Source organism: Lithobates pipiens, unplaced genomic scaffold (assembly GCF_037356315.1).
Source record: "Lithobates pipiens isolate NorthernLeopardFrog02 unplaced genomic scaffold, aLitPip1_a1.2 Scaffold_1, whole genome shotgun sequence".
Taxonomy (NCBI): Eukaryota; Metazoa; Chordata; class Amphibia; order Anura; family Ranidae; genus Lithobates; species Lithobates pipiens.
The window spans coordinates 136,509,425-136,531,876 of record NW_027507685.1 but is presented as its reverse complement, the minus strand read 5'-3'; positions in this window follow the sequence as shown (position 1 = coordinate 136,531,876).

Sequence of the window (22,452 nt, the reverse complement as noted above, 5' to 3'; positions counted from 1 at the left end):
ACAATACAATGCCACCTATCAGTGCCCATCCGTGTCACCTATCAGTGCCCATCCGTGTCACCTATCAGTGCCCATCCATGCCACCTATCCGTGCCTCCTATTAGTGCCTCCTATTAGTGCCCATCCATGAATGAATGAATGAATGAATGAGTGACTTGTATAGCGCTACCTATGCAAACTGAATCGCCTCAGGGCACTTTCTTGCCACCGGTATCCATCTGCAGCTTTTTTACATGCCCATCTGTGCCGCCTATCCATGCCCATCTGTGCCGCCTATCCATGCCCATCCGTGCCAATCCGTGCCAGCTATCAGTGCCAATTTGTGCCACCTATCAGTGCCCACCCGTGTCGCCCATCAGTGCCACCCATCAGTGCCCATCAGTGCCGTCTATCAGTGCCACATATCAGTGTCCATCAATGCCACCTCATCAGTGCCACTTCATGGGTGCCACCTCATCTGTGCCGCCTTATCAGTGCCCGTCAGTGCAGCCCCATCAGTGAAGGAGAAAACTTACTTATTTACAAAGTCTTGAAACTGAAACAAAAAAAAACATATAAAAAAAAAAAAAAATGGGTCTTTTTTTATTTGTTTAGCAAACAATAAAAACCGTAGAGGTGATCAAATACTTCCAAAAGAAAGCTCTATTTGTGGGAAAAAATTATACAAATTTAATTTGGGTACAGTGTAGCATGACTGCGCAATTGTCATTCAAAGTGCGACAGTGCTGAAAGGTCAAAATTGGTCTGGACAGGAAGGTGTTTAAGTGCCGGGTATTGAAATGGTTAATCAACAGACAGCATGGAGTCATGAAAGACAGAAGATGTCAAACAAACCTGGTTCCTTTTTATGAGGAGGTAAGTAAAACCTTGGACAAAAGGGTGGCTGTGGACGTTGTATACTTGGACAGAGGGGTGGCTGCGGATGTGCTATACTTGGACAGACGAGTGGCTGTGGCATACTTAGAGGGGTGGCTGTGGATGTGGTATACTAGGACAGAGGGGTGGCTGTGGATGTGGTATAATTTGACAGAGGGGTGGCTGTGGATGTGGTATACTTGGACAGGGGGTGGTTGTGGACGTGGTATACTTGGACAGGGGGTGGCTGTGGACGAGGTATACATGGACAGGGGGTGGCTGTGGACGAGGTATACATGGACAGGGGGTGGCTGTGGACGAGGTATACTTGGACAGGGGGTGGCTGTGGACGAGGTATACTTGGACAGGGGGTGGCTGTGGACGTTGTATACTTGGGACAGAGGGGTGGCTGTGGATGTGGTATAATTGGACAGGGGGTGGCTGTGGACGTAGTATACTTGGACAAGGGGTGGCTGTGTACGTTGTATAATTGGGACAGAGGGGTGGCTGTGGACGTGGCATACTTGGACAGGGGGTGGCTGTGGACGTGGTATACTTGGGACAGAGGGGTGGCTTTGGACGTAGTATACTTGGACAGGGGGTGGCTGTGTACGTTGTATAATTTAGACAGAGGGGTGGCTGTAGACGTGGTATACTTGGACAGGGGCTGGCTGTGGACGTGGTATACTTGGGACAGAGGGGTGACTGTGGACATGGTATACTTGGGACAGAGGGGTGACTGTGGACGTGGTATACTTGGGACAGAGGGGTGACTGTGGACGTGGTATACTTGGGACAGAGGGGTGACTGTGGACGTGGTATACTTGGGACAGAGGGGTGGCTGTGGACGTAGTATACTTGGACAGGGGGTGGCTGTGTACGTTGTATAATTTGGACAGAGGGGTGGCTGTGGACGTGGTATACTTGGGACAGAGGGGTGGCTGTGGTATACTTGGACAGAGGGGTGGCTGTGGATGTGGTATACTTGGGACAGAGGGGTGGCTGTGGACGTGGTATACTTGGACAGGGGGTGGCTGTGGATGTTGTATACTTGGGATAGAGGGGTGGCTGTGGACGTGGTATACTTGGACAGGGGGTGGCTGTGGAAATGGTATACTTGGGACACAGGGGTGGCTGTGGACGTGGTATACTTGGGACAGAGGGGTGGCTGTGGTATACTTGCATTTTGAAAAAATGTTTGATACAGTTCCCCACACATGGCTCATATGTAAGGTAAAGTCTACAGTAAGGATGAGCTTCGTGTTCGAGTTGAACATACGTTCGACTCGAACATCAGCTGTTCGCCCGTTCGGCGAATTCCGAACGTTATGGGCCGTTCGCGCAAAATTTGTGTGGCGCTCACGGCCCACAATGCACTGAGCCATCGCAGTGCATTGCTGGCTCTATGACCCCGCATGCTTGGCCAATCACAGCGCCGGCAGCGAGGAGAGCCATGATTGGCCACAGGCATGATGCATGTGGCCAATCATAGCTCAGGCTGTGTAGTCCACTCCCCACACTATAGAAGGCCGCTAGCGCGGCGGCCTTGTGTAATGTGTTGGATCTGTAGGAGTTAGTGGATGTTCTGTGTACCTTCAACACAGTATACACCGATCGTTATCGGCCGATTATTCGTCCTTGCTCTTCTGTAGTGGTTGTTGTCTGTGTGCCCTGACCGCAGTATACACCGCTATATTCACCTATATAGCTAGCTATATTTCTTTTTTTTTAATAGAGCTTGCAGTCAGTTGTAGGAGATTGTGCGTGCTGTCTGCGTGCTCTGAACCCAGTATACACCGCTATATCCACCTATATAGCTAACTATCTTGCTCGTTTTAAATAGAGCTTGCAGTCAGTGGTAGGAGATTGTTCGTGCTGTCTGCGTGCTCTGAACCCAGTATACACCGCTATATCCACCTATATAGCTAACTATCTTGCTCGTTTTAAATAGAGCTTGCAGTCAGTTGTAGGAGATTGTGCGTGCTGGCTGCGTGCTCTGACCTGTCCTGTGTCTGTGAAAGCTTCCAGAGTGGTGGAGGAGGAGAGGGAGCTGATGGCGTTGGCCAGCCGAGGTCCGGGGCCCTCTTCCTGGCCTGGGCCTTCGGTTCATCCCCCTGGAGTGAAAGACCTCTCCAGGGAGGAGAGATTGTTCCTGCAAACGCAGTTTGAGCTGCTGGATTGGACCCGGGTCCAGCCGGGAGAAGACCCGCGGAGGATGCAGAAGCGCCGGACAGGAGTGAAAGTCCTTATACAGAAAGCCACGTTGGCCTACGTGCTGAAGTCCGAGAGACTGGCGGACCTGCGGAATCGCAGAGACCGCTCAGCCAGTAGCAGAAGAGGGGAATACCGGGAGGCCATTGAGGGCCTGAAATATGAATGCAGGGACCTGTGGCGGTTGCTGGGCGGTCTCCGCGAACACGGTGTTGGTGAGAGGGGCTTCCTCTCTGACGTAAAGAAAGAACTCCTGAGGGCGAGGCAGGAAGGATCTTAGGCAGCCAGGAGGAAAGGCTCTTGCCAGAGAGTGTTGCTAGAATCAGAGGAGAAGCTAAGTACCCCGATGGAGGAAGTAACCTCAATGGGTGAGGAAGACCAGCGCCCCGAGGTGGAAACCAGCCGGGTGAGCGTGGCCCCCGGAGCCGTAAGTGCGGAGGGTCCCCGGATCCCTGTTGTCTCACCTTCTCAGCCAGAGGCTGTGGAGCATATAGATCCAGGTAGGATACCCCATGGTGCACAGGGAAGCTTCGGGGGAGAGGCAAGTCGGATGGAACAGCATGGAAGGAAGCTGGTGGTGGTCCTTGCTAGAGGCCACCCGGAGGGACCTGTGAAGACCGGCGGCCGGAGGTTGGTGGATGGTGATGCTGTGCAGGCCCCCCCAGTGGCCCTGGTCGAGCCCGCAGCATCCGGGACAGTGTGAGGGGTGCCGGCCGTAATGGCGGCGGCCGCATGTGGTGAGGAGGAGGTGCAAGCACGGACCATGTTCGGGAAAAACATCTTGTACAAACATCCTCTGCAGACACCAGGGAGGGTGGGGGTGGGGAGATGGATGTGTCACTTCCTGTTTCCGGGGGTGTGGCCGGAAGTGACCTCCGTGAACTGGAAGTACCACTTGCGGTGACCCCAGAGGTTGTGAAAAAATGTACTGAGGAGGTGGGGACACCCCGTGCCTCGGTGACCAAGTCTCCTGCTCCTCTGGGTCAGGTAGGGGCTTTGGGGGTCTCGGGGGCTCCTCTGGTGGCTACTGCCATGGTTACCCCGGAATCCTCCAGTGGAGCTTTACCCGGTGGACAGACAAGTTGGGGGGAGTCCCCTATGGGGGAACTAAGGGGGGAGTGCCCAGCCCTGGATTTCATCAGGGAGCTGGAGGGGTCCCAACAGCAGGAGCAGGATATGGCACAGGGGATGGAAGTGGGTTTCTCTCAAGCCCCCGCTGCTGTGGGGGGTGTGGCTACGTCCCCATCTACGGTAGTGGTTGAGAACAAGTCACCTGTTGGGGGGGGGATAGAGGGTGGGAGTCCCAAATCCCATCTTTGGCACGCAGGAAGAGGCAAACCTCTTAGGTGCCCTGAAAGCTGGGCGCTCATTTGCCCAGGTGGCAGGTTCCTCTGTTCCTCTAGGCCCCCTGTATGGCCAGTTTGGTGCCCAGAACTTCAGGCCCCCCCCCCCTGAGGAACAGCTCCAGGGGGCACAGGCATGGTCAAGGGGTACGGGGGGTCCGGAGAGGCGCAGGCGGAATGTGGTGCAGCTCAGGTGGGAGGGGACGGGCGCGTGTCCCAGTAGGGGTCAAGTAATTGACTACCTGCTGGGATTACGCTTCAAGGTTTCTGACTTGTTTGCGGTCATACATCGTCTCCGTGGTCTCTATGGAACTTTTCCTGACCCTGTACGAGATTGTCAGGAAGTCAGATCTGTGGAAAGGTTTCCGTGTAGTACCTCTCTCGAGGCAGGAGGAGATAAAGAACGTGACCGTCTTGGTTAGAAACGAGTCCCTTCCTCCTGAGGACATCGCAACCTGGCTGGCGCGGTATGGGCAGCTCCAGACAGGGTTGAGGAAGAATTTGGACGAGCGCGGGGTGTGGACAGGTGCTTGGTTGGTCAGGATCCGGCTCAAGCGCCACAACAACACCGTGGCGCATGTACCCGGGAGTGCGTTTATAGGGAGAGACCGGATCCTGGTCTTCTACCCTGGCCAGCCCCGCCGCTGTTTCAAATGTGGCAGTCGCACGCACCTTAGCGCGGACTGCACTATGCCTCGCTGCGTGAGGTGTAATGGTTTCGGCCACTCACCTGAGGTTTGCAGACTTATAGTCTGCAACCTCTGTGGGGAAATGGGGCACCCCTTCAGCCGTTGCCCCAAAGCTTTTAGGGGGTGCCAGACTGAGGAGAGTGCTCCAGGCCCGGAGGGTGGGCGGGTCCCTAGACAAAGTGGGGGCCCCAATCCTTCTGGGTCACAGAATGAGGGCGCTCCCCTCCCTCAAAGGGTCAGACCCCCCAGGTGTGAGCAGGGGGTGGGTACTGCGGGGGTGGGTATGTCAGCAGGTTCCCCGGCCCCGTCCGGTTCTGTGCCCGATGGGGCGATGGTAGGGAATCCAGCAGAGGTTCAGGCTAAACCAAAAAAGCCCTCTGTCAAGAAGCATCCTCCCCCCCTCCACCAGTGCCCCAGCCCCCCCTTCCCCTCCCCCCCTTGTTTCCCCTCTCCCTGCCTCCCCTTCCCGTCCCCCGCCACCTTCCCTTTCCCCCCCTTCTTCTCCTTCCCCGTCCGCCTCTCCCCCCAGATGTACCATGTCTGCCTCCGAATCCGGCGGCCCTTCTCATGCCTCCTCCCGCCTCCACGGAGGTGGTGGGTGGTCGGCGGATTGGCCTGGAGGGTGGTATCCCAATGGACACCTCTGAGGTGGGTAAGGGGGTGAATAAGCGCCCCAAGGAGGTGTCTAGTGGGAGGTTGGACAGTGAGAGTGGGAGAGAGCCCCCCAAGTCAGGCTGGGTTAAGAAAAAGACAAAAAAACGGAAGAGGAAGGGCCTGGGGAAGGAGGGTGGCGAGGACCCTCAGCCCAGCACCAGTCTGGGGGAGGGTGGGGGATCCTCGCTCGCCCTCTGGAACCATTTTGGGGTCCTATCCTCCGATTCCGAGGAGGATTAACTTTGGTTTGTAATATATAGAGGAACGTAAACTTTAATCACTAAGGATGACGGTACCCGCTCCAATACGCCTTGCAACGATTAATGTTGCAAGTATGCGTTCTGCGGCAGCTAGGTTTTCAGCCTTTGGTTTTCTCGGCCGCGTTGAAGCCGACATTTTGTTTTTGCAAGAGACCTGGCTGGCATCTGTGGCACAGATGCACCTAGCAAAGAGGGAGTGGAGACATGGGCCCTCCCTCTGGTCTCTTGCGGCTGAGCCCTGCAGTGGTGTTGCGGTCCTTTTTAAGACCGGCTCGGTGGCTTGTCGACGAGTGATTGAATTAGAAATCGGTAGGTGTTTGATTGTGGATGCAGTCGTGAGAGGGGAATTTCTCCGCCTCATAAATTTCTATGGTCCCCAGTCAAGGAGAGGGAGGAAGGACCTTCTTGCGCTGCTGAAACCATACCTGTTTACATCCCAGCAGGTGGTGTTTGGTGGTGACTTTAACCTAGTCACCAGGTCAAAAGACCGGGCAGGCACCTCAGTCCCTCTGGGATATGATAGTATCTTTTTGAATCGCATAGTGAGGGAGGCTAAGTTGGTGGATGTGCACGTTCACCACTTCCCCAACCTCACTGGTTTCACATACTCCAGAGGTAGTAGTAAGAGTAGACTAGATAGTTTTTTTTTTTGAAGGGGGACTCGTCCTTTGCGGCTCCTGTGCTGCATGCGGTCGAGTTTTCCGATCACTGTATGGTGTCGGTCACTCTGAATGTGGCGGACACCCCTCAGAAGGGTAGGGGCCTGTGGCGACTAAATGGGTCGCTACTTGAGGACCCTGAAGTCAGGTCGGCCTATGAAGACTTCTTTATGGAACAAGCTTCCCTCCTTGAGAGCGGCTGCTCTCGCCAGGAATGGTGGGAAGTAGTGAAGAAGAGGTCGGAAGGCTTCTTCCGTGAAGTCTCTGGTCGTCGGGCAGCTTCCCGGTACCAGGCCTACCAGAAGTTGCGCAGGCGGCTTGACCGCTTGGTTTCTTATGGTGGCCCACGGGACCAGATTTCAAGTCTGAAGCTTCAGATGAAGGAGTGTCAGTATGACCGTCTCGCCTCCCTGGTTCTTGAGAGGGATTACTGGAAGTTCACCAACCCGCACCCCTACAAGAGCTGTGGTGACGCGGTGAGTGGGAAGGTCATACACGGACTGAGGGATCCCTCGGGTTCTTTGGCGAGGTCCAGGCCGGGAATCCTGGGGATCGTCAGAGCCCATTTTTTGGACCTCCTGAAGAAGAAGCCTTTGGACCTGGGAAAAGCCAAGAAATTTCTTGATGAGACTCCACTTGAGGTGGGGTCTGACCCCCTTGGCTCTTTGACAGAGGAGATCTCTGTGGCCGAAGTTGAACAGGCCATAGACTCTTTGTCTCTAAAGAAGTCACCGGGACCCGATGGGTTCACGGCGGAGTTCTACAGCACTTTTAAGGGCCTCTTGGCTCCTTGTCTGAGGGAGGTGTTCCGCGAGTGTTTGGCATCTGGCCTGCTTCCTCCCTCGATGAGAAGGTCAGCCTTGATCCTTCTGTCAAAGGGGAAAGACCCGTCCCTGGTGGAGAATTGGCGCCCTATCGCCCTTCTCTCCACGGATAGAAAGATCCTGGCGAAGATATTGTTTGTGCGTATGTCTGCAGTCGCGGGCAAGCTACTGTCTGTTTCCCAGCACTGCACGGTTCCTGGCCGCAGCACCTTTAGTGCTGTCCTCAACGTCCGGGAGGCTGTGGAAAGGTGCAGGGCAACGGGTGACGGGCGGTATCTGTTGGCAATAGACCAGGCGAAAGCTTTTGACCGGGTGAACCAAGAGTATCTCTGGCTTCTCTTGGGGAGATACGGTCTGCCTGATCAATTCATCGATTGGCTCAGAGTTTTGTACAGGGGGACTGAAAGCTTCCCTCTTGTCAATGGTTGGGTGGGTCCTACCTTTCCGGTGGACTCTGGTGTTAGGCAGGGCTGCCCGCTGAGTCCCCTGCTCTATGTCTTTGCGGTTGACCCCTTCGTAAGGAGGCTAGACTGCGGACACCTGAGGGGGGTCCAGGCGGAGCCCTGCAGTGGCCCGAATAAGGTGGTAAGGGTGGTGGCCTATGCGAACGACGTCTCGGTAGTAGTGGCTAGCCGAAAGGAGGCCCAGTTTGTGGAGACACAGATTGGAGATTACTCCGAGGCGTCCGGTTCGCTGGTCAACTGGACTAAGAGTGAAGTTCTCTGGTTGGGGAGGGAGGGTGAGCAGTTTGCCCTCCCGGACGTGTTCCCCACGCCCCAGACAGAAATTAGAATTCTGGGCATTCTTTTTGGCCAGGGTGACTATCCCAAACTAAATTGGGAGCGCAGGCTGGTGAGTGCCACCCAAAAGGTTAATGCCTGGAAAGGCTGGAAGCTGTCACTGAGGGAAAGGGTGAGTCTGGTCAAAACCTATTTGCTTCCCGAATTCCTCTTTGTCAGCTACGTTTGTCTTCTGCTAAGATCGCTCTATGCGCGGATCTGCGGTCTGTTCTTTCTGCTTTTGTGGGGAAACAGGCTGAATCTGATAAAGAGGGAGGTCACGTACCGACAGAGGAGGCAGGGTGGGTTGGACATGATTAATCCCACGGTTTTCTTTACCGTGGTGTTTCTTAAGTTCAACCTACAATCCATTTTTCAGGACGAACCCTCCCTGTGGGAACGCTCATGTAAGAACTGGTTTCTGGTTTTCCTGAGTGGGTGGGAGGGGGGCGGTCGCCCCGGTGATCTACGGAGATCCCATGGGTACCTCCCCACCTATGTTCCAACTGCCCTAAGGGTACTGAGGCGGTGGAGGATAACAGCCCTGGAGGTGGGCTCACTGGGTCGGCGCGAGCTGTACCAGCGGGTCATGACCTCTGACTTTTTGAGACCACTAGCCTTAAGGGATTGTCTGGACAGGGTTCTCAGGGAGGGATTAGCCCTTCTGAATTCTAAGAGAATTCCAGCCAAGTTCTGGGATCTTGCATGGAGGGCGTTCCATGGACGGCTCTATGTGAGGTCGAACTTAAAGTACCGGAGTCTTGAGGACAGGGGCTGTCCTCGTCCCGAGTGTGGAGGGGAACTGGAGACCATGGACCACTTTTTTTTGACTGGAGCTACACTTTAAAAATGTACCAGTTGAAAACTACAAACAGATTAAACTTAACACAACAAACCTACACAGTCCCTGTCTTGTTTGCACCGCCTGTATACTGCTGTTTTGAGTATATAGGGCCTGGGGGCCACACGTATTTCCTTTTTTTAATATGGGTACGGGGTTCCCCTTAATATGCGTACAAGACCCAAAGGGGCTGGTAATGGGCAGGGAGGGCTACCCATGCCATTTTTCTCAATGATTTTTAACCATATTGCAGGAACCAGATACAACATTAAAACCGCAAGCAGTTTTAAATGACGTTATTTCCGTTAAATGTCATTTTGTGCAGGGACTGTTCTAAACACGGGAAACACGTGGTACTTCGCAGGCATACTACAGACACCCCCCAGGCACGATATTTAAAGGAATATATACTTTTTTTTCACTTTAATTGTCATTAAAATCAGTGCTCCCGCCAAAACGGCCATTTTTGAAACTTTTTTTTGCATTGACCCATGTCCCCTGGGGCAGGAGCCAGGTCCCCAAACCCTTTTTAGGACAGTATCTTGCATATTAGCTGTTAAAATTAGCACTTTTAATTTAGAACGTTCAAGTCCCATAGACTTCAATGGGTTTCTAACGTTCGTACGAATTTGGAGTCCGTTCGAAAGTTCTGGTGCGAACCGAACCGGGGGGTGTTCAGCTCATCCCTATTCGCGAGCATTGACGCCGAAAAGGCCTTTGATAGGGTGAACTGGAACTACACGTTTTCCGTTCTCCGACTCATTGGCTTGTGGGATAAAATGTTGGGCTGGATCACCAGCATATATTCAAGCCCCTCGGCCCAGGTAAAGGCAAACAGAGTGCTCTCGAGTAGGGATGGCCGAACGGTTCGCCCGGCGGTCGTTTCGTGGCGCCATCCGCCTGTTCGGCGGACTATTGCCGCCGTTCACCCGGCGGACTTCCGTGTTTACTGTGTAAAAGAACTTTGACCTATGATGACACATCCATCATGGGGTACAGGACTAGTGATGGACGAACTTCCGACGGGACATTTCACGAACGGGGACCGCAAACGGCCGATAGTTCGCGGACCGGAACGTTTGCAGCGGGCCCCATTGACTTCAATGGGAGGCGAACTTCGCAAACCTACAGCTCAAATTTGCAGCCACAAAATAATTAATAGCTGTGCAAACATAGTCCCACCACATGGCCAATGACATAACACATGTATGAGGTGAATCTGGGATCGACAACTAAAAGCATTCTTTTTTTATATGGGAAATTGTTGTGACAATTCAGGACTGTGGAGCGCATGAAGGCAATGGAGGAGAGGGAAGGTCAGGGACCAGGGTAGGCAAAGAAGAGGGAGCAGGAGATGATCACCAGCAGCGTGACATACAGCAATGACACCTGCACCGTGATAGAGTCATTTTGACAGCAGCACCGTGATAGAGAGCACTGACATCAGCAGCGTGACATACAGCAATGACACCTGCACCGTGATAGAGCGATCTGACAACAGCACCGTGATAGAGAGCACTGACATCAGCAGCGTGACATAAAGCACTCACACCAGCACCGTGATATGCAGCACTGACAGCAGCACCGTGATAGAGAGCACTAACATCAGCAGCGTGACATAAAGCACTCACACCAGCACCGTGATATACAGCACTGACAGCAGCACCGTGATAGAGAGCACTGACATCAGCAGCGTGACATAAAGCACTCACACCAGCACCGTGATATACAGCACTGACAGCAGCACCGTGATAGAGAGCACTGACATCAGCAGCGTGACATAAAGCACTCACACCAGCACCGTGATATACAGCACTGACAGCAGCACCGTGACAGAGCACTGACATCAGCACCGTGATATACAGCACTGACACCTGCACCGTAAGCAGCCCCAAGAGGAAGTCAGCATAGCACAGGGATGGTGGGAGCCCCTCATAATGAGCATAGCACAGGGATGGTGGAAGCCCCTCATAATGAGCATAGCACAGGGATGGTGAGAGCCCCTCATAATAAGCAGCCCCAGGAGGATATCAGCATAGCACAGGGATGGTGGGAGCCCCTCATAATAAGCAGCCCCAGGAGGATGTCAGCATAGCACAGGGATGGTGGGAGCCCCTCATAATAAGCAGCCCCAGGAGTAAGTCAGCACAGCACAGGGATGGTGGGAGCCCCTCATAATGAGCATAGCATAGGGATGGTGGGAGCACCTCAAAATATGCACAGCAGAGGTACAGCCCCAGGAGGAAGTCAGCACAGCACAGGGATGGTGGGAGCCCCTCATAATATGCACAGCAGAGGTACAGCCCCAGGAGGATGTCAGCACAGCACAGGGATGGTGGGAGCCCCTCATAATAAGCAGCCCCAGTAGAAATATGACACCTCTCAACCTCTTCAAAGAGGAGGGTACGGGCATATAGTACGGTGTGCTTTTTTTGGACAAGGAAGTGAGCCAAATGAAGAAAGAAGGTCTCTGTGCTCGATTAACATGGTCTACTGGTCACATGTGTTGAATTCCTCCGAGATCCATGCCTCATTCATTTTTAGAAATGTGAGGTAGTTAACACTGTCGTGAGCTAGGCGAGTACGCTTATCGGTCACGATCCCCCCTGCTGCGCTGAACGTCCTTTCGGACAGGACACTGGATGAGGGGCAAGCCAATAGTTCGATTGCAAATTGGGCAAGCTCTGGCCAGAGGTCAAGCCTGCCCACCCAGTAGTCCAGGGGTTCATCACTCCTCAGAGCGTCCACAACGGCCGTTAACCCGATGTAGTCGGACACATGGCGGTCTAGGCGTTCCCTGATGCTGTATCCGGATGACACCTGTCGATGGGTCGGCTGAAAGAATGACCTCATATCCGAAGTCACCAACACATCTTCAAACCGGCCTCTTCTTGCAGGCGCTGTTGGATTGGTACCCGCAACTCCTTCTCTGGGAGTGGGAATTGCTTCTCTGCCAGCACACGCAAAAGCAGAATGCAGCATTTCCCGAAGCAAGGCCTGGAAGTGCTGCATTCTGACAGCCCTCTGTGACGGCGGTAACATTTCCGCCATTTTGTGTTTGTACCGGGGGTCTAAGTACGTTGCCACCCAGTACTGGTCCTTGACCCCTATGCTTTTTATACGGGGGTCCCTATTAAAACACTGGAGCATTAAGGCCCCCATTTGCACTAAAGTGGAAGCAGTGTGGTGGCCTGGCTCCTACTCATCATCCAGGATAATGTCGTCTTCTTCATTCTCCTCTCCCCATCCACGCACAACAGGGATCCCAGAAAGGTTTAAAGCCTGCTCTTCTTGCTCCTCCTCATCCGCCCCGGCACCATCCTCCTCTGACTCCTCTTCAGACTCCTGTTGTTGACTTGTCTCAGATAGAGTAGCCCCCCCTGGGAATTCATCCAGCATTGCGACTTCCTCATCTTCCCGCTCCTGCTTCTCCGTAGCTTGATCAATGACACAACGCAATGCACGCTCCATAAAGAAGGCATAAGGTACCATGTCACTGATGGCGCCATGGCTGCGACTGACCAGTTTGGTGATCTCCTCAAATGGGCGCAGAAGTCTGCATGCGTCGCACATGAGCAGCCACTGGCGCAGTGAAAAAAACCCCAGCTCCCCAGAACCGGTTCTGCCGCAGAGTTCATACAGGTAGACGTTAACTGCACGTTTCTGCTGGAGCAGCCTATCAAGCATATAGAAGGTTGAGTTCCATCGCGTCGGGTAATCGCAAATAAGACGTCTGACCGGCAGATTGTGTCGCCGCTGAATGTCAGCAAGGCGAGCCATGGCCGTGTAAGATCTTCTGAAATGGGCCGAGATTTTCCTTGCCTGCTGCAAGATGTCCTGGACCCCAGGGTATTTGACAACGAATCGCTGCACGACCAAGTTTAAGACGTGTGCCATGCATGGCACGTGCGTGATTTTGCCCTGTTTCAATGCGCTAAGCAGATTGGCACCGTTGTCACACACCACTTTACCAACTGTCAAATTGAGGGGTGTTAGCCACTGATCTGCCTGTGAACGCAAAGCTGAAAGGAGTGCCGGGCCAGTGTGGCTCTTGGCTTCCAGGCACAACAGACGCAGAACGGCATGACAACGTCTCACCTGGCATGTCGAATAGGTTCTGGGGAGCTTGGGCGGCGCAGTGGAAGAGACGCTAGCAGCGGAAAAGGAGGAGTCAGCTGAGGAGGAGAGGGAGGAGGATGGAGTAGGAGGAGGAGGAGAAGAAGACTCAGCCCTGCATGCAATCCGTGGCGGTAAAACCAAATCTACACGGGTGCCACGGGTTACATGCTTGACGGCCGTCAGAAGGTACACCCAGTGGGCAGTAAAAGTGATATACCTTCCCTGCCCGTGTTTGCTAGACCACGTGTCTGTGGTCAGATGTATCTTGGCACCGACACTGTGTGCCAGAGATACATTCACTTGCCGCTGAACATGGCCATATAGCTCTGGGATGCCCTTCTCTGAGAAATACTTCCTTCCTGGGACCTTCCATTGTGGTGTTCCAATGGCCATAAATTTGCGAAAGGCCTCCGAGTCCACCAGTTTATATGGCAGTAGTTGGCGGGCTATGAATTCTGACAAGCCAGCCGTCAACCGTTGGGCAAGAAGGTTATCCGGCATCATCATTTTTTATGCTTGAACATTAGGCCCAGGGTTGAGGTGCACTACTGCTGACTGCTGCCCTTCTGCTGCAGTAGTCCTTTATCATTATAGGGACTGAGAGTTTTGTCACAGGGTCATTTAAAAAATGACAGGCAGAGGAAGAGGCAGGCCCTTTCGCAGGGGTGGTAGGGGTAGGGCAGGAGCAACAGGCTTGAGCCAAAGTGGGAATTTGCAGAAGGTGTGTTCAATTACTTTAAAGGACGCATCAGACTTGGTTGAGTGGCTCACTCAGCCTTACTTTTCTGCACCCTCCTCATCCTCTCGATCTGCACCCTTTTCTTCACTCTCTGCTATGTGCACCCCAAAGACACTACCACCAACAACACCACCACCACCACATACCTTCCGCTTTAGTCACAGGAATTATTTTCCGATCCATATCAAGACATTTCTGATGCGCAGCCACTCTTGGTATTGGATCAGGAAGAGGAGGTAGCAACAACCGCCACTCAGCAGTCTGACGACAGTACCCAGATCAGCCCAAGGAGGAGGTTGGTCCCCGCTGTTGCTGCCTACTCCGAGATCTCTACTTATAGTGGTGGGGAAGGTGACGTTGATGATGACGTGTCTAGTGATGTCACGTGGGTGCCCACAAGAGAGGAAGAGGAGGGGAGTTCAGAGGGAGATATGGACCAGCAGATAGGGAGGAGAAGCAGGAATAACTTACATTGCACAGGAGGGACAAAGCAGACTGCAAATGTATCAGGAGCGAGTCATCGACCATGTACGGTCACATCTGGCGCTCCCAGGACACCGGCACATGGCTCCGCAGTGTGGGCTTTTTTTAACGTGTCCTCTGCTGACAATAGCATTGCCATCTGCAATCTTTGCAGTCAACGCATTAGTCGCGGTAAGCCTAACACTCACATAGGGACGACCACCTTAAGAAGGCACATGAGCAGCCATCACCGAGCCCAGTGGGAGCAACGGAACACACAAAGCCACACTTCAGGCTCTCACCGTCCAGCCTCGTCTTCTACTTCTCCTTCTCCTCTCTCCTCACAATTGTCCTCCACTCCACCTTCCATCACGCCAAGCTCACGTTTTTCTGCAAAAAGGCAGGCTTCCGTGGGCCTAATGTTCAAGCGTAAAAAAGAGGATGACGCCGGATAACCCTCTTGCCCAACGGTTGACGACTGGCTGGTCAGAACTGATAGCCCGCCAACTACTTCCATATAAACTGGTGGACTCGGAGGCCTTTCGAAAATTTGTGGCCATTGGAACACCACAATAGAAAGGTCCCAGGAAGGAAGTATTTCTCACAGAAGGGCATCCCAGAGCTATATGGCCATGTTCAGCAGCAAGTGAATGTATCTCTGGCACACAATGTCGGTGCCAAGATACATCTGACCACAGACACGTGGTCTAGCAAACACGGGCAGGGAAGGTATATCACTTTTACTGCCCACTGGGTGAACCTTCTGACGGCCGTCAAGCATGTAACCCATGGCACCCGTGTATATTTGGTTTTACCGCCACAGATTGCATGCAGGCCTGGCTCGTCTTCTCCTCCTCCTCCTACTCCATCCTCCTCCCTCTCCTCCTCGACTCCTCCTTTTCCACTGCTAGCGTCTCTTCCGCTGCGCCGCCCAAGCTCCCCAGAACCTATTCGACATGCCAGGTGAGACGTTGCCATGCCGTGCTGCGTCTGTTGTGCCTGGAAGCTAAGAGCCACACTGGCCCGGCACTCCTTTCAGCTTTGCGTTCACAGGCAGATCAGTGGCTAACACCGCTCAATTTGACAGTTGGTAAAGTGGTGTGTGACAATGGTGCCAATCTGCTTAGCGCATTGAAACAGGGCAAAATTACACACATGCCGTGCATGTCACACGTCTTAAACTTGGTCGTGCAGCGATTCGTTGTCAAATACCCTGGGGTCCAGGACATCTTGCGGCAGGCAAGGAAAATCTCGGCCCATTTCAGAAGATCTTACACGACCATGGCTCGCCTTGCTGACATTCAGTGGCGACACAATCTGCCGGTCAGACGTCTTATTTGCGATTGCCCGACGCGATGGAACTCAACCTTCTATATGCTAGATAGGCTGCTCCAGCAGAAACGTGCAGTTAACGTCTACCTATATGAACTCTGTGGCAGAACAGGTTCTGGGGAGCTGGGGGGTTTTTCACCGCGCCAGTGGCTGCTCATGCGCGATGCATGCAGACTTCTGTGGCCATTTGAGGAGATCACCAAACTGGTCAGTTGCAGCCATGACGCCATCAGTGACATGGTACCTTATGCCTTCTTTATGGAGCGTGCATTGCGTCGTGTCATTGATCCAGCTGTGGAGGAGCAGGAGCGGGAAGATGAGGAAGTCGCAATGCTGGATGAATTACCGGGGGGGCTACTCTATCTGAGACAAGTCAACAACAGGAGTCTGAAGAGGAGTCAGAGGAGGATGGTGCCGGGCGGATGAGGAGGAGCAAGAAGAGCATGCTTTAAACCTTTCTGGGATCCCTGTTGTTGTGCGTAGATGGGGAGAGGAGAATGAAGAGGACGACATTATCCTGGATGATGAGCAGGAGCCAGGCACCACACCGCTTCCAGTTTAGTGCAAACGGGGGCCTTCATGCTCCAGTGTTTTAATAGGGACCCCTGTATAAAAAGCATAAGGGTCAAGGACCAGTACTGGGAGCAATTCCCACTCCCAGAAGGAGTTGCGGGTACCAATCCAACAGCGCCTGCAAGAAGAGGCCGATTTGAAGATGTGTTGGTGACTTCTGATATGAGGTCATTCTTTCAGCCGACCCATCGACAGGTGCCATCCGGATCTAGCATCAGGGAACGCCTAGACCGTCAGGTGTCCGACTACATCGGGTTAACGGCCGATGTGGACGCTCTGAGGAGTGTTGAAGCCCTGGACTACTGGGTGGGCAGGCTTGACCTCTCGCCAGAGCTTGCCCAATTTGCAATCGAACTGTTGGCTTGCCCCTCGTCCAGTGTCCTGTCCGAAAGGACGGTCAGACCTTCTTTCTTCATTTGGCTCACTTCCTTGTCCAAAAAAAGCACACCGTACTATATGCCTGTACCCTCCTGTTTGAAGAGGTTGAGTGGTGTCATATTTCTACTGGGGCTGCTTATTATGAGGGGCTCCCACCATCCCTGTGCTGTGCTGACTTCCTCCTGGGGCTGCTTATTATGAGGGGCTCCCACCATCCCTGTGCTGTGCTGACTTCCTCTTGGGGCTGTACCTCTGCTATGCATATTATGAGGGGCTCCCACCATCCCTGTGCTATGCTCATTATGAGGGGCTCCCACCATCCCTGTGCTGTGCTGACTTCCTCCTGGGGCTGTACCTCTGCTGTGCATATTATGAGGGGCTCCCACCATCCCTGTGCTATGCTCATTATGAGGGGCTCCCACTATCCCTGTGCTGTGCTGACTTCCTCCTGGGGCTGCTTATTATGAGGGGCTCCCACCATCCCTGTGCTGTGCTGACTTCCTCCTGGGGCTGTACCTCTGCTGTGCATATTATGAGGGGCTCCCACCATCCCTGTGCTATGCTCATTATAAGGGGCTCCCACCATCCCTGTGCTGTGCTGACTTCCTCCTGGGGCTTCTTATTATGAGGGGCTCCCACCATCCCTGTGCTGTGCTGACTTCCCCCTGGGGCTGCTTATTATGAGGGGTTCCCACCATCCCTGTGCTATGCTGACATCCTTCTGGGGCTGCTTATTATGAGGGGCTCCCACCATCCCTGTGCTGTGCTGACTTCCTCCTGGGGCTGCTTATTATGAGGGGCTCCCACCATCCCTGTGCTGTGCTGACTTCCTCCTGGGGCTGTACCTCTGCTGTGCATATTATGAGGGGCTCCCACCATCTCTGTGCTATGCTCATTATAAGGGGCTCCCACCATCCCTGTGCTGTGCTGACTTCCTCCTGGGGCTGCTTATTATGAGGGGCTCCCACCATCCCTGTGCTATGCTGACATCCTCCTGGGGCTGCTTATTATGAGGGGCTCCCACCATCCCTGTGCTGTGCTGACTTCCTCCTGGGGCTGTACCTCTGCTGTGCATATTATGAGGGGCTCCCACCATCCCTGTGCTATGCTCATTATAAGGGGCTCCCACCATCCCTGTGCTATGCTCATTATGAGGGGCTTCCACCATCCCTGTGCTATGCTGACTTCCTCCTGGGGCTGCTTATGGTGCAGGTGTCAGTGCTGTATATCACGGTGCTGGTGTCAGTGCTGTATATCACGGTGCTGGTGTGAGTGCTTTATGTCACGCTGCTGATGTCAGTGCTCTCTATCACGGTGCTGCTGTCAGTGCTGTATATCACGGTGCTGGTGTTAGTGCTTTATGTCACGCTGCTGATGTCAGTGCTCTCTATCACGGTGCTGGTGTCAGATCACTCTATCACGGTGCAGGTGTCATTGCTGTATGTCACGCTGCTGATGTCAGTGCTCTCTATCACGGTGCTGCTGTCAGTGCTGTATATCATGGTGCTGGTGTTAGTGCTTTATGTCACGCTGCTGATGTCAGTGCTCTCTATCCCGGTGCTGGTGTCAGATCACTCTATCACGGTGCAGGTGTCATTGCTGTATGTCACGCTGCTAGTGATCATCTCCTGCACCCTCTTCTTTGCCTACCCTGACCTTCCCTCTCCTCCATTGCCTTCATGCGCTCCATAGTCCTGAATTGTCACAACAATTTCACATATAAAAAAAAGAATGCTTGTAGTTGTCGATCCCAGATTCACCTCATACATGTGTTATGTCATTGGCCATGTGGTGGGACTATGTTTGCACAGCTAGTAATTATTTTGTGGCTGCAAATTTGACCTGTAGGTTTGCAAAGTTCGCCTCCCATTGAAGTCAATGGGGCCCGCCGCGAACGTTACGGTTTGGGAACTATCGGCCGCGTTTGCGGTCCGCGTTCGCGAAACGTTCCATTGGAAGTTTGTCCATCACTACTCTCGAGCACTTTCCCTATTGGAAACGGGACCAGACAGGGATGCCCATTATCTCCTCTTCTCTTTGCCCTCTCCCTTGAGCCGTTCCTTTGCTCAATAAGAATATTACAGGGCTCCGAGTGAGTAGCCACCACTGCAAAATCTCTGTGTATGCGGATGATCTGTTGTTCTCTCTCACGAACCCTAGAATTTCCCTACCAAACCTGCTACGTGAATTTAACGTTTATGGGGCAATCTCCCACCTGAAAATAAATCTCTCTAAATCTGAAGCTATGGGGGTGGCGGTGGACACTTGCACCTTACTGGACTTACAAGCCAATTTCCACTTTAAATGGACTCATACAGCGTTGACATATCTGGGCACGAAGATGCCTTCCGATATTCAGCAGACGTTTAATCTTAACTTCCCTCCTCTACTGACTTAGATGTGTGCCCTATTGGAAAAGTGGCATTCCAGCTTTCAATCCTGGTTTGGAAGATGTAATCCTCTTAAAATGAGCATACTGCCCAAATGTATTTATCTTCTACAGGCTCTGCCGATCCACATCCCACCCACCTTTTTTAAACAAGTACAAGCCCTATTTACCAGATTTGTCTGAGCCCATAAAAAGCCCAGACTCAGACTTTCTCAAATGACGCTTCCTAAACACTGCGGCAGCCTAGCATTACCGGACATACGTCAACACTTTCTCGCATCCCATTTGGGACGGATACTTGACTGGCGGCGCAATTAGTCAACCAAGTTGTGGGTGCAGCTTGAGCATTCCTAGGCCCACGTTCCACTTCATGGTGCGCTGTGGTGTTATGGGGACCTCCCCCAGGGAATGCAGATGCACCCGCTTTTGGGACCCTGAAGCATAGCCAATGGATGGCATTCACTATGGCCCTTACGTCTAAGAACTCACCACTATTCCCAATACTTGGCAACCTTAAATTTGAACCGGGTCTACACTCGACGGAGTACGCTGACCTTAGAGAATCTAATTGTGATCATGCAGCTAAATTTGTAGCTGCGGGGCAGTGGCCATCCATTTCGGACCTGACTGACGCGACTGGAGCTTACAAACTGCCCTTCTGGAAGGCGATACAACTGCGCCACTTCCTCCATTCCCTCCCTAACCCCCTGGACTTTTCATGTCAGATGACGACTTTTGAGGTCCTCTACTCGGGACAGGACCCTATAGCTCCTATCCTATCCCAATTATATTCTCTGCTAATCACTCCCAAGATGCAGCCACGTCTCCCCTGTCTATCCAGTTGGGAGGTGGACCTTAATTGTACCTTTTCAGTGACTTAGCAACAACGCATTATCACTCTAGCCTTTAAATCCTCACTGTGCACTAGAACGCAGGAAACTAACTTTAAATTGTTAATTATTATAGGGCTTGTGGCACTACCTATAGCAGAATAGCTAGTTTATCTATAATATAATAGCCTGGTAATAATTCCCAGTGCTTGTGCAGATTGGCTTATACACACATAACGTTACCAATCATATATGCTCTATACTATTATAAAGGAGATGGCAACCCAAACAAGAAGAAAAGGAAGAGGAAGGAGGTTCAAATCAATATCTTATATGTAAATAAAACCCCTATCAGAAGGCCCACTTTACTCCTAATGGGTACTTATTTCCCACCTGCCTTCTATGTATACCCCCCTCAACTGTGGTGTGCTCAAAATATATTTTACCTGAGGTAGGTAGTGGGCGTAAACTGCATGAATGTCCCTTCCAATGTATTTAGTGAAATGTGAAAAATAAAAGTAAAAAATTGCAGGATTCAAATAAACCAATAATTATACGTGTTTGGTGTATCCTTCTTACAAGAAGGGTCTAGATAATGTCTACACAAACGCTCTTTTATATCTGATGTAGTGTAAGCTACAGATCCTTATCTCACAGATACTATAAAATCCAACGCCATTAAAAAATATTATAAACTAGTAAAGTGTCCTCAAGGTGCAAATAGTGCTAAGTTGCAGTACGTGCAAAAACCTAATACAGTAGAAACCATCAGAAAAAAGAGCTATACACAAAAAAACAATTGTGCACAAAACCCTTGCAAAAAATGCAAAAATAAATATAAAAGCTACAGTGCAGAAACAACAATTGCAGCAATATTTTTTGAAATTTGCTGAAAAAAAAATTGTTTATTAATACAAATCCAAAAAATCACAAAATAAACAAAAATTAAAAATTCATAAAGGGTTAGAGTTAAAAAAAATATATATTCTTTATCAAAAGAGTATATATATATATATATATATATATATATATATATATATATCTATCTATCCCCAAAGCTGGCATTTTTGTTTATTTTGTGATTGTGCTGGTGTGGTGTCAGTGCACTCTATCACGGTGCTGGTGTCAGTGCTCTCTATCACGGTGCTGGTGTGGTGTCAGTGCTCTCTATCTTGGTGCTGATGTGGTCTCAGTGCTCTCTATCACGGTGCTGGTGTCAGTGCTCTATATCACGGTACTGGTGTCAGTGCACTCTATCACGGTGCTGGTGTCAGTGCTCTATATCACGGTGCTGGTGTCAGTGCTCTATATCACGGTGCTGGTGTGGTGTCAGTGCTCTATATCACGGTACTGGTGTCAGTGCTCTCTATCACGGTGCTGGTGTGGTGTCAGTGCTCTCTATCTTGGTGCTGATGTGGTCTCAGTGCTCTCTATCACGGTGCTGGTGTCAGTGCTCTATATCACGGTACTGGTGTCAGTGCACTCTATCACGGTGCTGGTGTCAGTGCTCTATATCACGGTGCTGGTGTCAGTGCTCTATATCACGGTGCTGGTGTGGTGTCAGTGCTCTATATCACGGTGCTGGTGGGGTGTCAGTGCTCTCTATCTCGGTGCTGGTGTGGTCTCAGTGCTCTCTCTCATGGTGCTGGTGTCAGTGCTCTCTATCACAGTGCTGGTGTCAGTGCTCTCTATCACGGTGCTGGTGTGGTGTCAGTGCTCTCTATCTCGGTGCTGGTGTGGTCTCAGTGCTCTCTATCACAGTGCTGGTGTCAGTGCTCTCTATCACGGTGCTGGTGTGGTGTCAGTGCTCTCTATCTCGGTGCTGGTGTGGTCTCAGTGCTCTCTATCATGGTGCTGGTGTCAGTGCACTCTATCACGGTGCTGGTGTCAGTGCTCTCTATCACTGTGCTGGTGTCAGTGCTCTCTATCACGATGCTGGTGTCAGTGCACTCTCACGGTGCTGGTGTCAGTGCACTCTATCACGGTGCTGGTGTCAGTGCTCTATATCACGATGCTGGTGTCAGTGCACTCTCACGGTGCTGGTGTCAGTGCACTCTATCACGGTGCTGGTGTCAGTGCTCTATATCACGGTGCTGGTGTCAGTGCTCTATATCACGGTGCTGGTGTGGTGTCAGTGCTCTATATCACAGTGCTGGTGTGGTGTCAGTGCTCTCTATCTCGGTGCTGGTGTGGTCTCAGTGCTCTCTCTCATGGTGCTGGTGTGGTGTCATTGCTCTCTATCTCGGTGCTGGTGTGGTCTCAGTGCTCTCTCTCACGGTGCTGGTGTCAGTGCTCTCTATCACGGTGCTGGTGTGGTGTCAGTGCTCTCTATCTTGGTGCTGGTGTGGTCTCAGTGCTCTCTATCACGGTGCTGGTGTCAGTGTTCTCTATCACGGTGCTGGTGTGGTGTCAGTGCACTCTATCACGGTGCTGGTGTCAGTGCTCTATATCACGGTGCTGGTGTCAGTGCTCTATATCACGGTGCTGGTGTCAGTGCTCTATATAATGGTGCTGG